At 40.9% G+C, this 10,781-nt stretch overlaps 1 protein-coding gene across 5 annotated transcripts in view; it reads left to right on the forward strand.

Annotated features, from left to right (window-relative positions):
• SORBS1 (sorbin and SH3 domain containing 1) overlaps positions 1-10,781 on the forward strand; it is a 253,714-nt gene that overhangs the window by 97,781 nt on the left and 145,152 nt on the right. The window contains exon 4 of one of the 5 annotated variants that reach the window (XM_011963922.1): positions 4,954-5,039. The exons of the other annotated variants lie outside the window; for them this stretch is intronic. The gene's annotated coding sequence lies outside the window, so the exon portion shown is untranslated. The remainder of the gene's footprint in view (positions 1-4,953; positions 5,040-10,781) is intronic. 5 annotated transcript variants of the gene reach the window in all.

Here is a 10,781-nt window from a genome sequence, read left to right on the forward strand (position 1 = left end):
AGACGGGGTTTCACTGTGTTAGCCAGGATGGTCTCGATCTCCTGACCTCGTGATCCACCCGCCTTGGCCTCCCAAAGTGCTGGGATTACAGGCGTGAGCCGCCAAGCCTGGCCTCTTTTGCCTTTTTATGTGAAACCAAAGCAACAAAATGTCTCTTGCCCCTTTACTTCATCCAAGGCACCGTGTTAAAATTCAGAAGGCATATTTGCAGTGACTAAAGAATTTTGCTCCTCTTTAAACATGACACTAGCATGACATTCTCCTTACCGTTTGGTCTGTAGGAAGGCAAAGCCAGTTATCTGAGACTTGACTCAGGACAGCATCCTTTGGGGGAAGCAGTGCTGTGTTGAAAGTTAGAGCCCATGTTTCATTCCTGTCCAGGTTCCAAGCTCATTCTGACTTTGTGGGTAGACTTTCTCCTTTTCCACCTGGACTGCTTCCTCTTCTATACAGCGAAGATGTCAAACTAGATCATTTCTAAGGTCTTTCACAACACAGTAAACCCAACAATGTTTTTTATTGACTACTTTCCACTTCACAGGGTCCTGAGATAGTTCCAACTGTAAGAGAGCATTTTACACCTGGGTGTTTTCAAAGGTCCCTCATAGATAAGTAAACCAAGAAAACATGTTTGTTGGCCATTCTGCAAGAGCAGAGAGAATGGCAGAGTGTGCAGAGTATTCAGCCTCTCCAGAGAGTTATGCGTGGCTTGGAGAAGAATAAATGATACGGGACCTGTCACATACGTGGGACAAAGAGTAGGCTAGACAGCGAGTGCCCTGACAGCTGTTGTTTATCAAACACTTGCACCATCCCCCGACTCTTCCAGGTGCTTTTAATGGCTTTACCTATAATATCCTCATCAAGCCTTGTAGTAACCACATGAGACGAGTGCTGTGTTTACCCTTTCTTACAGACGAAGACACCAAGATAATTTGCCCAAGTTTCCATAGCCAGTAAGTGGTGGAGCTGGTACTTGAATTTGAGCCTACTTTTTTTTTTTTTTTTTTTTAAGACAGAGTCTCGCTCTGTCTCCCAGGCTGGAGTGCAGTGATGCAATCTCTGTTCACTTCATCCTCCACCTCCCAGGTTCGAGTGATTCCCATTCCTCGGCTTCCCAAGTAGCTGAGATTACAGGCACATGCCACCTTGCCTGGCTGATTTTTGTATTTTTAGTAGAGGTGGGGTTTTGCCATGTTGGCCAGGCTGGTTTTCAACTCCTGGTCTGTAGTGATCCTCCCGCCTCAGCCTCCCAAAGTGCTGGGATTACAGGTGTGACCCACTGCCCCGGCCTGAGCCTACATTCTTAATTGTCTTGCCTCTAAGAGAAGGTGAAGGCATGGGTAGAGAGAAGAAACAGGACTGTCTCATTAAAGGAAAGCATGGAATTGCCAGGGGTTAACAATGGCAGGAGAATCGGGACATTTGTGACCATGGGCTACTTAGGTGGACCCATTTCCTGAGGGTTCTCTCACCTTGGTTACCGGTCACTGCCTTGTAGGCCCTGGGGGATACTGCCTGTCTATTAAGACTCTGGCTCAAGCTTGGCCAGAAAAATCTCCTGCCAGCCCCCCTCCAGCACTCTGCCAGTGCTAAAAAGAGCCTATTGTGTTTACTGGAACTTGGGATATCTTTTCCACCTGAGTTGGCCAGAGCTAAGTTAAGGGAATAAAGAGCTGGACTGAAAGAGCCACTTGGGATTGGAGGGTGACCCCAATAGTATAACTATGCAAAGACTTTAAAAATCCCTTTTCAAATTTTCCAAAACTTGGTTTTACTTTAAACTGATATTTTCCTTTTAATGCCTCCATTCGCAGAACCAAAAATTCCCAGTTCTGGAATTTGTGCTGTGAAAGGATCAGAGTGAACAATGCGAAGCATCCTCATTAGCTCTCAGTTTATTTCTTGGATGATAGGGATCACTTGTGTCTGCTCATGGGGCTCAGGACAAACTTCTGTTCACTGTCACTCTCTCAGCTGCCATCATCAGTGGGACACTGGCCAGGCATCACATGGCTTAAAAAAAAAAAAAAAAACCAATGTCTTGCTTTTAAGCACCCTCTGTGCCTTGGATTATAAGACCACTGCTGGCTGGGCACACTGTAGTCTCAGCACTTTGGGAGGCCGAGGCGGGTGGATCATGAGGTCAGGAGATCGAGACCACGGTGAAACCCCGTCTTACTAAATATACAAAAAATTAGCCGGGCGTGGTGGCGGGCGCCTGTAGTCCTAGCTACTCTGGAGGCTGAGGCAAGAGAATGGCATGAACCCCGGAGGCGGAGCTTGCAGTGAGCCAAGATCATGCCACTGCACTCCAGCCTGGGCGACAGAGGGAGACTCCATCTCAAAAAAAAAAAAAAAAAAGAAAAAAGAAAAAGAAAAAAGACTACTGCCTCCTTGAGGGGCAGTGATAATGTTAATCTCCGAAGCCTGGCACTGAGCACAGCGTGTGGTACCAAGGAGACACTCCATAAGCACTTGGCAAATTATTTGTTGAGCACATTGTTTTAATCACCATACAAACAAATGCAATGGAAAGATGTTTTTAAAATAAGGTGAGTGCAAGGAAGGGAAATGCATTGCAAGGCACAGCTTTGTAGTATGAGGCATAATAGTTCTTAAGAGCCCTGGGATTTAGGGTCAGATAGATTGGGTTATACGTCACAATTCCACCATTTACTAGTAGGGTGACCCTAGAGAAGACACTGGATCATTGCCTCCTTTCTGAATTGGTAATAGTGCCTACTCAGTAAGGCTACTAAGATTAAATGAGATGTTGTATGTAATGTGCTAAGCATGAGGGGAGGTTCTTGATGATAACAATAGGGTTTTTTTTCCCCTAGCAATAAATAAAATACATCAAATTTAGCTGCCCTTCAAAAGAAGTGGGAAGCAGAACTTGTGTATATGCTCCCTCCCTGACCAAAGAAAAAAGCTTGCATGTTGCAGAGTGGTATAGTACTGAATATTTTGCAATTATCTGGATCAGAGGCAAATTCAGCAGGATATGAGTGGTCGTTGTGGAAATGTAGTTCAACAGATTTCTGAAGTCTGGAAAACTCTTTATATAGAAAACATGCAGAATTAGAACCATATTTCAAAGCTTTTATAGCAGGAAGAAAAATACTTATGAGATAATACTATTCATATATTGTGAACATAACCAGATAATATAAAGAAAGATTACAGGGAAATTCAGCAAATAATGAGATTGTGTTAGGGTAGTGACATTATAGATCTTTTTATTTCATTTTCAGATGTTTAGTTGTGTGCTTATATTTCTTTTGTAGTTTAAAAAATGCTTTCAAAAATAAAACAAACCTATTCAAAAAAAGCTTCACTCTTGAAATGAGATGAAAAAGAGTCTTCTTAAAAAAATTTGATACTTGAATGGCCGCTTTTGAATATTTTGGTTTTTATTGCCTTTCCAATTGTTTTCTTTAAGAAACTTTTACTATTGCTGAATAATTAATAAAGACTATACTTAGTGAAAACACATTGAGAAGTTGGGAATTTAAGAGTTTGATGCAAAATGGAAATTTTCCTTTGAAAATAATATGATAGGATAAAATATTAATAGACTATTAGAAATCAAAGCCTGTCTAATGAAAAAGTAAACACTTACTCTTTAGATGGCATCACAGATGTGTCAAATATATCCATTTTTTAAAGTTATAGTCATTTTATAAATTATGATATGAAACAGTCTTAAAGGTAGGGTGCATTTCAATTCTTTGCTTTCCTAAACGTCCCGTCTTAGAAATATTTAAGTTAATGGATGAGTATACTCCTAGTAAACTTCTCACTTGGAAACCCTGTGCCAGACTGTGTGCAGATGGGGCAACAGTCATGACTGGCAGGCCCAGCAAGTAGAATCACATTTGCACATTGTTTTATTCACTGTGAACTTTTTTGCAGGAAAAAAAGGAAAAACTGTCTCCCTGCTTAATGCAATTCTGACATGATCAGTACAAATTATAAATTACATTTAAAGTGATGGTACAAATTAATGAACATTTCCAGCTTTGTGTGACAGTTTAGGGTTGAGCATCATTGTTTAATACTTGGTGTTGCAGTCACTTAGTTGTATTGACAGACATTTCTCAAAATATAGCCCTAAATGACATCTGCCAGAAATGCAGATTCCAGGGCCCCTTGGAACTTCAGAATCAGCATTCTGGCTGCAGAACTTGTAATCTGCATTTTAAATAAGTTCCTCCCCAGGTGATCGAGGTAAAGCAGTTTTGTTGAGGCCCTCTAGTACAGTGGGAACGTTTGCAAAGATTATTTGTTATATCAATTTAAGATATTTATTTTTAAATCCAGAGAATACAAATGTATAATGAAAGTTTGAGAGCAAAGCTGACTTATTTTGGGTCCATATTTCTACTTATAAGTGAGATTTGAGACTTCAAGGCACTGTGGATAGTGTCTTCAATTTGTGCAATAAAATTAATTTTCAAAGTACAAGTTAGAAATTTAGTTGAAGGGCACGTGTGAGAATAATTTAAAAATGTTCTTGCTGTTTTTCCGAATTCTCCAATTCATCAGAGTTGACTTGGAACAGCATTGCAAGTGGTCATTTAAAATGCTTTCTCAATATCAATAAGAAAACTTGCATTTGAGAAAGTCTCTGATTATTAAATCATTTGTGAATTCATAAAACAGCAAATTTGGAGAAAAAGGGATGAAGACAGAGACCCATTGTTATGTCAAGGATTATAACTAATATTTAGTTCAATAAATGTAATTGGGGGTAAATGTAAAGACAATATTCAGTTATCTGCAAAAGAGATGCTGGTGGTTTTATTAGGGTCTTCCAACCACATACTTATATTAGGCAGCATTTTTGGCTTTTAAAGTAAAGAAATCAAAGCCAAAAAGGGGTCGGTTTGTGTCTGGCCATACTCGTTATTAATTTTTTTTTTTGGAGACAGAGTCTTTGTCTCCCAGGCTGGAGTGCAGTGGTGCGATCACAGCTCACTGCAGCCTCAATGTCCTGGGCTCAAGCAATCCTCCCACTTTAGCCTCCTGAGTAGGTAGGACTACAGGCACTCACCACCATGCCCGACTAACTTTTGTATTTTTTGTAGAGATGGGGTTTTGCCATGTTGCCCAGGCTGCTTGCAAACTCCTGAGCTCAAGCAGTTCACCTGCTTTGTCCTCCCAAAGTGCTGGGATTGTAGGAATGAGCCACCACAACTGCCTAAAGATGTTTTTAAGGGACTGACAATTGGGATTAGAGAGAAGCAATCACTTTGAATATCTTAAAATTTCTTTGAGTTTAAAAGTGATCTCACATAACGTATCTGTGCTTAAATATAATTTCTTAATGTCACTTGTGTAGACTTCAGTGATAGAAGAAATAAATAAGATTTAAATAAACTTTAACCCTCCATTTAGTGAATAAATTTATATATTTTTTTATCTTTATAATTTTAATGATTCTTATAATGAATTGGCCTTTCTTTATCCCCTGCTGAAATAGTGTTTGGGCTGGGAAACATTGGTCTCTTTTTCATCCCCTCTGTTTTGCTTGTCTTTGGGGACTCCTTACCCCCATGTCTCATCTTCCTCCATCTCCTGTCCCTCCTTGGCAGCAATGGGGTCAAGGAGACTGAATGTGGACCTGACACCTCCTACAGAGATGAGGCAAGATCAGAAGTACTTGCCTAGGCAGCATTTTGGTTTTGCAGCTCCCAGGCAACCCCGATGCTGCAAAGGCATCTTCACATTGGAAGAGGCACACTATGAGGATGATTTCCTTATCTTCCTGACAGTTGCCTGAAATCTCCCTTCTCGCACTGTGATCTATGAGCTCTCAGACACTCAATTTATTTTCTTTGCTAGGAATTTCTAGAGCCATGGCTGGGTCACCCTTTGCTTTCCTGGCAGCTGGCTTCACTCTGAACTTAATGAGGTTGCAGAGCTGAGGGGCCATGGAAGGGTTTCCCCCGTTGGAAGGACTCTGCTGCTTGTCCCTATTAAAAGAGTAAATGCTGACTGCTGGGTGATTCCAAGGAAGGGCTTTTCCAGCCAGTTTCCATGTGGTCAGTGTCTAGTGCACATTCCTGAGCCTGCCTGCTCCTCCTTTTCTTCTCTTTGGACTTTAGTGTAACCAGCAGTGAACAGGAATGTATTTTAGATCACATGTAGATGTAACTTTTGGAGTCGCTGGGATTTTCTGTCCCTATCCGCTGGTCAGACAATTTATCAAAGCCTGTTGGCAAACTTGTGTAACCATCCAGGATTTCATGCTACCAAAGGTCTCCCTGCACCTGATTCTCTGCATTCGAGCGTGCTGGTTAGTTGTTAGAGCTGCGATATTAGCAGAGGGGAATTTGAAACGCTTCGTTACCATTCCGAGAGTTCAAGTGTTTTTTATTTCTGTGTTTAGTAAGTGCTTAAAACACATATTTTAGTTTTTTTTCCCTTACAATCTAGTGTATAAAAATCTTTTTAACTTAGGCTTTATATTCTTACAGAAGAAAAAGCTTATTTATTTTTGTACTTTTATTATTAAACAGATAGGAAAAAAGTCTACAATTATATGCTTCTTAAGCTGGATTTCCTCCAAAAGTGTAATATATTCACCAAACTCCACAAATACCAAAGCTCCTTTTAAGCATATTGGGAACCAACCCAAGAGTTCTAAAGTTACAATTTTCCTGAAGGATTTTTGTTGAATACTTGGAAAAAAAAAAAAAAAGGTGCAGGGGAAGTGAGGTGGGGATTCTTGTATGGGACCTTTATCCTTTCACCCATCTCTATAGTCTTCTTAAAATGCCCTCTGTCAGACTTTTTGATGGTTTGCGCTGTAGATATTCAAGACATAAATTTAAACAGTGAGATCCACTATTCAGTGCCCCACATTTAGTTCACATTTAGTGAGCTTTTACTGAATGAATGAGCTCAGAAGCACCAAAGGACATTTGTTTGTGGACTTGCTTTAAGTTAAGGATTTTTTTCTTTTTCTTTTTTTATTTTTATTTTTAGGAGAAAGCCGACCTGAGCAAGGTGGTGCATGCCTGTAGTCCCAGCTACTTGGGAGGCTGTGGCGGGAGGATCACTTGAGGCCAGGAGTTCAAGGCTAACCTGGGCAACATAACAAAGCCCTTTCTTTAGACAGACAGACATAGCTAGACAGCCATTTATGCTCCAACTCAGTACTTGTATATATGACTTTTAGAGACACTTGGACCTATATAAATGTTAAGAAACCTTAGATTTTAATTCTCAACTGCTGGCTTTTCCTTTTTAAGAGAGGAAGGGAATGCCACAATGAAATTTTAAAAGCAATTTAGAAACATTTTAGTGCCCTCGTGACTGAAGAAACATCATACAACTAAACATAGATGACTGTCTTTCGGGAGCGCACCATCTAGAAAGCAGAGCAGGGCTGCAGACATGGTAATTGTAACATCTGCTGCTGACATGGCTTGCTCCTTGTCCTGTTGGAAGGGCTTGGCAGGATGAGAGGACGCGTACCTGGACATTGCATTTTCTCATCTCATCTCAGTGGATTGATCAAGACTGTGAAGCCCATGACATTTGGAAACTGTGGTTTTTTCCAACCCCGAAATGCTTTTTTTCTTTTTTGGTAGGGATATTTTATTTTATTTTTTCTAGACTTTGGGGTACAAGTACAGTTGTATTACATGGATATATTACATAGTGGTGAAGTCTCCAGCCTTGAAATTCTATGATGCTCTGAGTCCTTTGGCCTCATGAAACATTCTTAAAGATGATAGTGCCTTGTTTCTGTTCTTGTTTTTTTGAGATTGAACTCAATTACTGGCTTGTTTTGCAGGCAGCCAAGGGCACTGCTGTCCTGTAGCCTGCAAAGTTCTGCACAAATGCAAGGTGTTGGATGGGGTCACTACAAGATTTGTGTTGAGTTTTCTCTGCCCAAGGCAAAAAGCCTTCGTTCCTGGCAATGCCCTTGTCTCCATGCAGGGTTCAGTACATTGTTGTTAAAGTAAAACAGTGACTAACTAGAGCCTTTTATTAACCAGGATTCCTACTTCTGACTCTCCTCACACTTCATTTTTGGAGTTAGAACAGGATAAATAAACCAATTATGTCAATAGGTGACCATTCACTGAGTTCTTCCTGTGTGCACTGTGCTATGTGGGTAAATGGTTATCTCGATTAATCCTCACAACAGGGAGGTTAGTGCTGCTTTTATTCCTGTTTTGCATGTAGGGAAACTGTACAGTGGTAGCGTCACTGCCTGAGCACCTAGAATTCTTTGCTAACAGGGTTGTGTGTGAATAATTTAATTAGTCTCTTAAGATCTCAACACACTCCCTCCCTGGCCCCTGCTGTAAACATCCTACACCGGTTGGAATAGAATACGTAGTTCTTTTCTTCCAACATGGTGTGTTCTATTGATACAAGTTGTGAATTGTGATGACAAGGCCATTTTGTATTGAGAACCATTCTCTTTAACATTTGTTAGTTTGGAAATGATCTAAACATCCCTAACTCTGTCACCTTTTATTCCATTGTAGTGGTTGATATCACAGTGTCTTCATTTAGTTAATAAGCTTCTTCGAGTTTTAAAGGATTTTTCGGCACCTTTTATTTTCTGATAATTTTATCTTGTCATACATCAAGGCAATTGGGCAGAAAAAAAGCTTCACTGTGGACAAAAGTGGCAAAATGAGATTTAGGGAGTGTACTCAGAAAATCAGATTCTCTCTCAGCAGCAGTTTTTTCTATCCATAAACAAGAGAAGACAAATGTAGAAACTGTCACCTATGGTTGCTGCCATCGAGGCTTCTGTGGAGTTTTCACAGCCAAATGAGCAGAACAAGTTTGCTGGGAGCTCCTCTCCTGGGCAGAGAGGGTATATATGGTTGAGGCATATTTCATTTTTTTGTGTGTGTGTTCTGTGCTACGTTCCAAACATTACCTATGTGAGAACTGCTTTGGAAACTCTAGACACTTTGTGAGGAAAATAGTTTGTTAAAAGCAAAAGACATGGTAGACAAGTTTTTGTTTGTTTGTTTTGAGATGGGGTCTCATTCTGCCACCCACGCTGGAGTGCAATGGCAGAATCTTGGCTCACTGCAGCCTCGACCACCCAGGCTCAAAATCAGTCCTCCTGTGTCAGCCTCCTGAGTAGCTGGGATGACAGGCACAAGCCTCCTGAGTAGCTGGGACTACAGGTACATGGCACCATGCCTGGCTAATTTTTATATTTTTTGTACAAATGGGGTTTCACCTTGTTGCTTAGGCTGGTCTCAAACTCCTGGGCTCAAGCGATCCACCCACCTTGATCTTCCAAAGTACTGGGATTACAGGCATGAGCTGCCACAAGCAGTGTGGAAGACAGGTTTTATATATCCTGGAAGAAGTGGTAAAGTTAAAAAAAAGTTTTATATGTAAATCAAATAATACCTAGCCAGTAACATCCATGAGTATTAACTGTGGGGAGAAAGAGGAGACTAGTTACTTTACTTCTTATGGAAAGTTATGAGAAGATTGTGCTGTTGGGGAAAGATGGGACATGTCACCTCATGAGGGAGAGAAAGGTGCTGTAAGCTCTTAACAGGAGCACTGACCGAGACTATTCTTTTAATTAGCTTGAAAAGACTCACCTCTCTATGTTGGACATAGAACATCTGCTGCTACTCAGAGAAACCAGATGAGGAGAAAGTGGTTCAGACCCCCACCCCAGATGCTATTGATGATGAGCATTATGCTGAACACAGCTAAAATGTATTAATCACTTTCCAACGTTGTAATAGGCACTGGATGTACTGAACCTTATTCAATCTTTCACCATAATGCTGTGAGATTGATGGCTGCTATTATTCCCGTTTTATAGATGAGGAAACAGACTTAGCAAGGTTAGCTGACTAACCGCATGTAGTAAGCATCAGAATAGCAGCTCAAATCCAAGTTATACTAAGTCTAGGGATGTTGATGGGTGTTGTTGCTTCCTAAAGTCTGTTAGAAAGTGCTGTATGTGATCTTATTCCCTTTTAACTTCCTCCAATGAAGACTTTCTATGAGGAAATTGATACCATGAGAAGTACGGGCTATTTTGTGCTTTTGTCAGCATGTGCTTGGGTGTTTCCCAGGTAAGTTGTGAAGCTTGGCATTCTCTTAGCTGGAAGAGTCCTGCAGCAGAGGGCAGTCCATGGATACTCTTCCATGCTGTTTGTAGTAACTCATCAGCGTTTTAAGGGTTAGTCTTATCTCTCCAATTAGAATATAAAGTCTCTGAGGGCAAGCACGTCTCTTATCTTGATTGATAACTTTGATAATTTAATTGCCACAGCTGGATGAAAAAGCCCCCAAAGACAATCCATTTATTTGTCTTTGTTTTAAGTCTGTATATTCTCCAAGCAACCTTTGTACACAAGAGCATCTTGCTGCAGGCGGGGACTGTTTTGTGCCTCCTTGGCTGAGGTCATGTGGCAAAGTGGAAGGAGCCTGGGTTGAGGAGCCGGAGCCAGGACTCGTATTCCAGCTTTGCCGCTTGCTTCCACAAGACTTTTCAATGAGCCTTCTAACTTTTATTGAAGCTCAGTTTCTCCATTTGCAGAATAGGTGCAGAAACCTTACTAGGTGTTCTGAGGATTAAAAACAACGTGATGTGTCAAGTGGCTGGTTCACAGTAAGCATTTAGGAAATGAAGAGATGGTTCACCTCTGTTTCTGTAGTGTGAGCACAGGGCCTTGCAGAGAATGCATACACAATCAGTGTGTCTTGATAATAACGATTTGGTTCTTTGGCACCTGAACCTAAGGAGGGAGCAACTGTGAAGT

The sequence above is a fragment of the Colobus angolensis genome, unplaced genomic scaffold (genome assembly GCF_000951035.1).
Source record: "Colobus angolensis palliatus isolate OR3802 unplaced genomic scaffold, Cang.pa_1.0 Scaffold630, whole genome shotgun sequence".
Lineage (NCBI taxonomy): Eukaryota > Metazoa > Chordata > Mammalia > Primates > Cercopithecidae > Colobus > Colobus angolensis.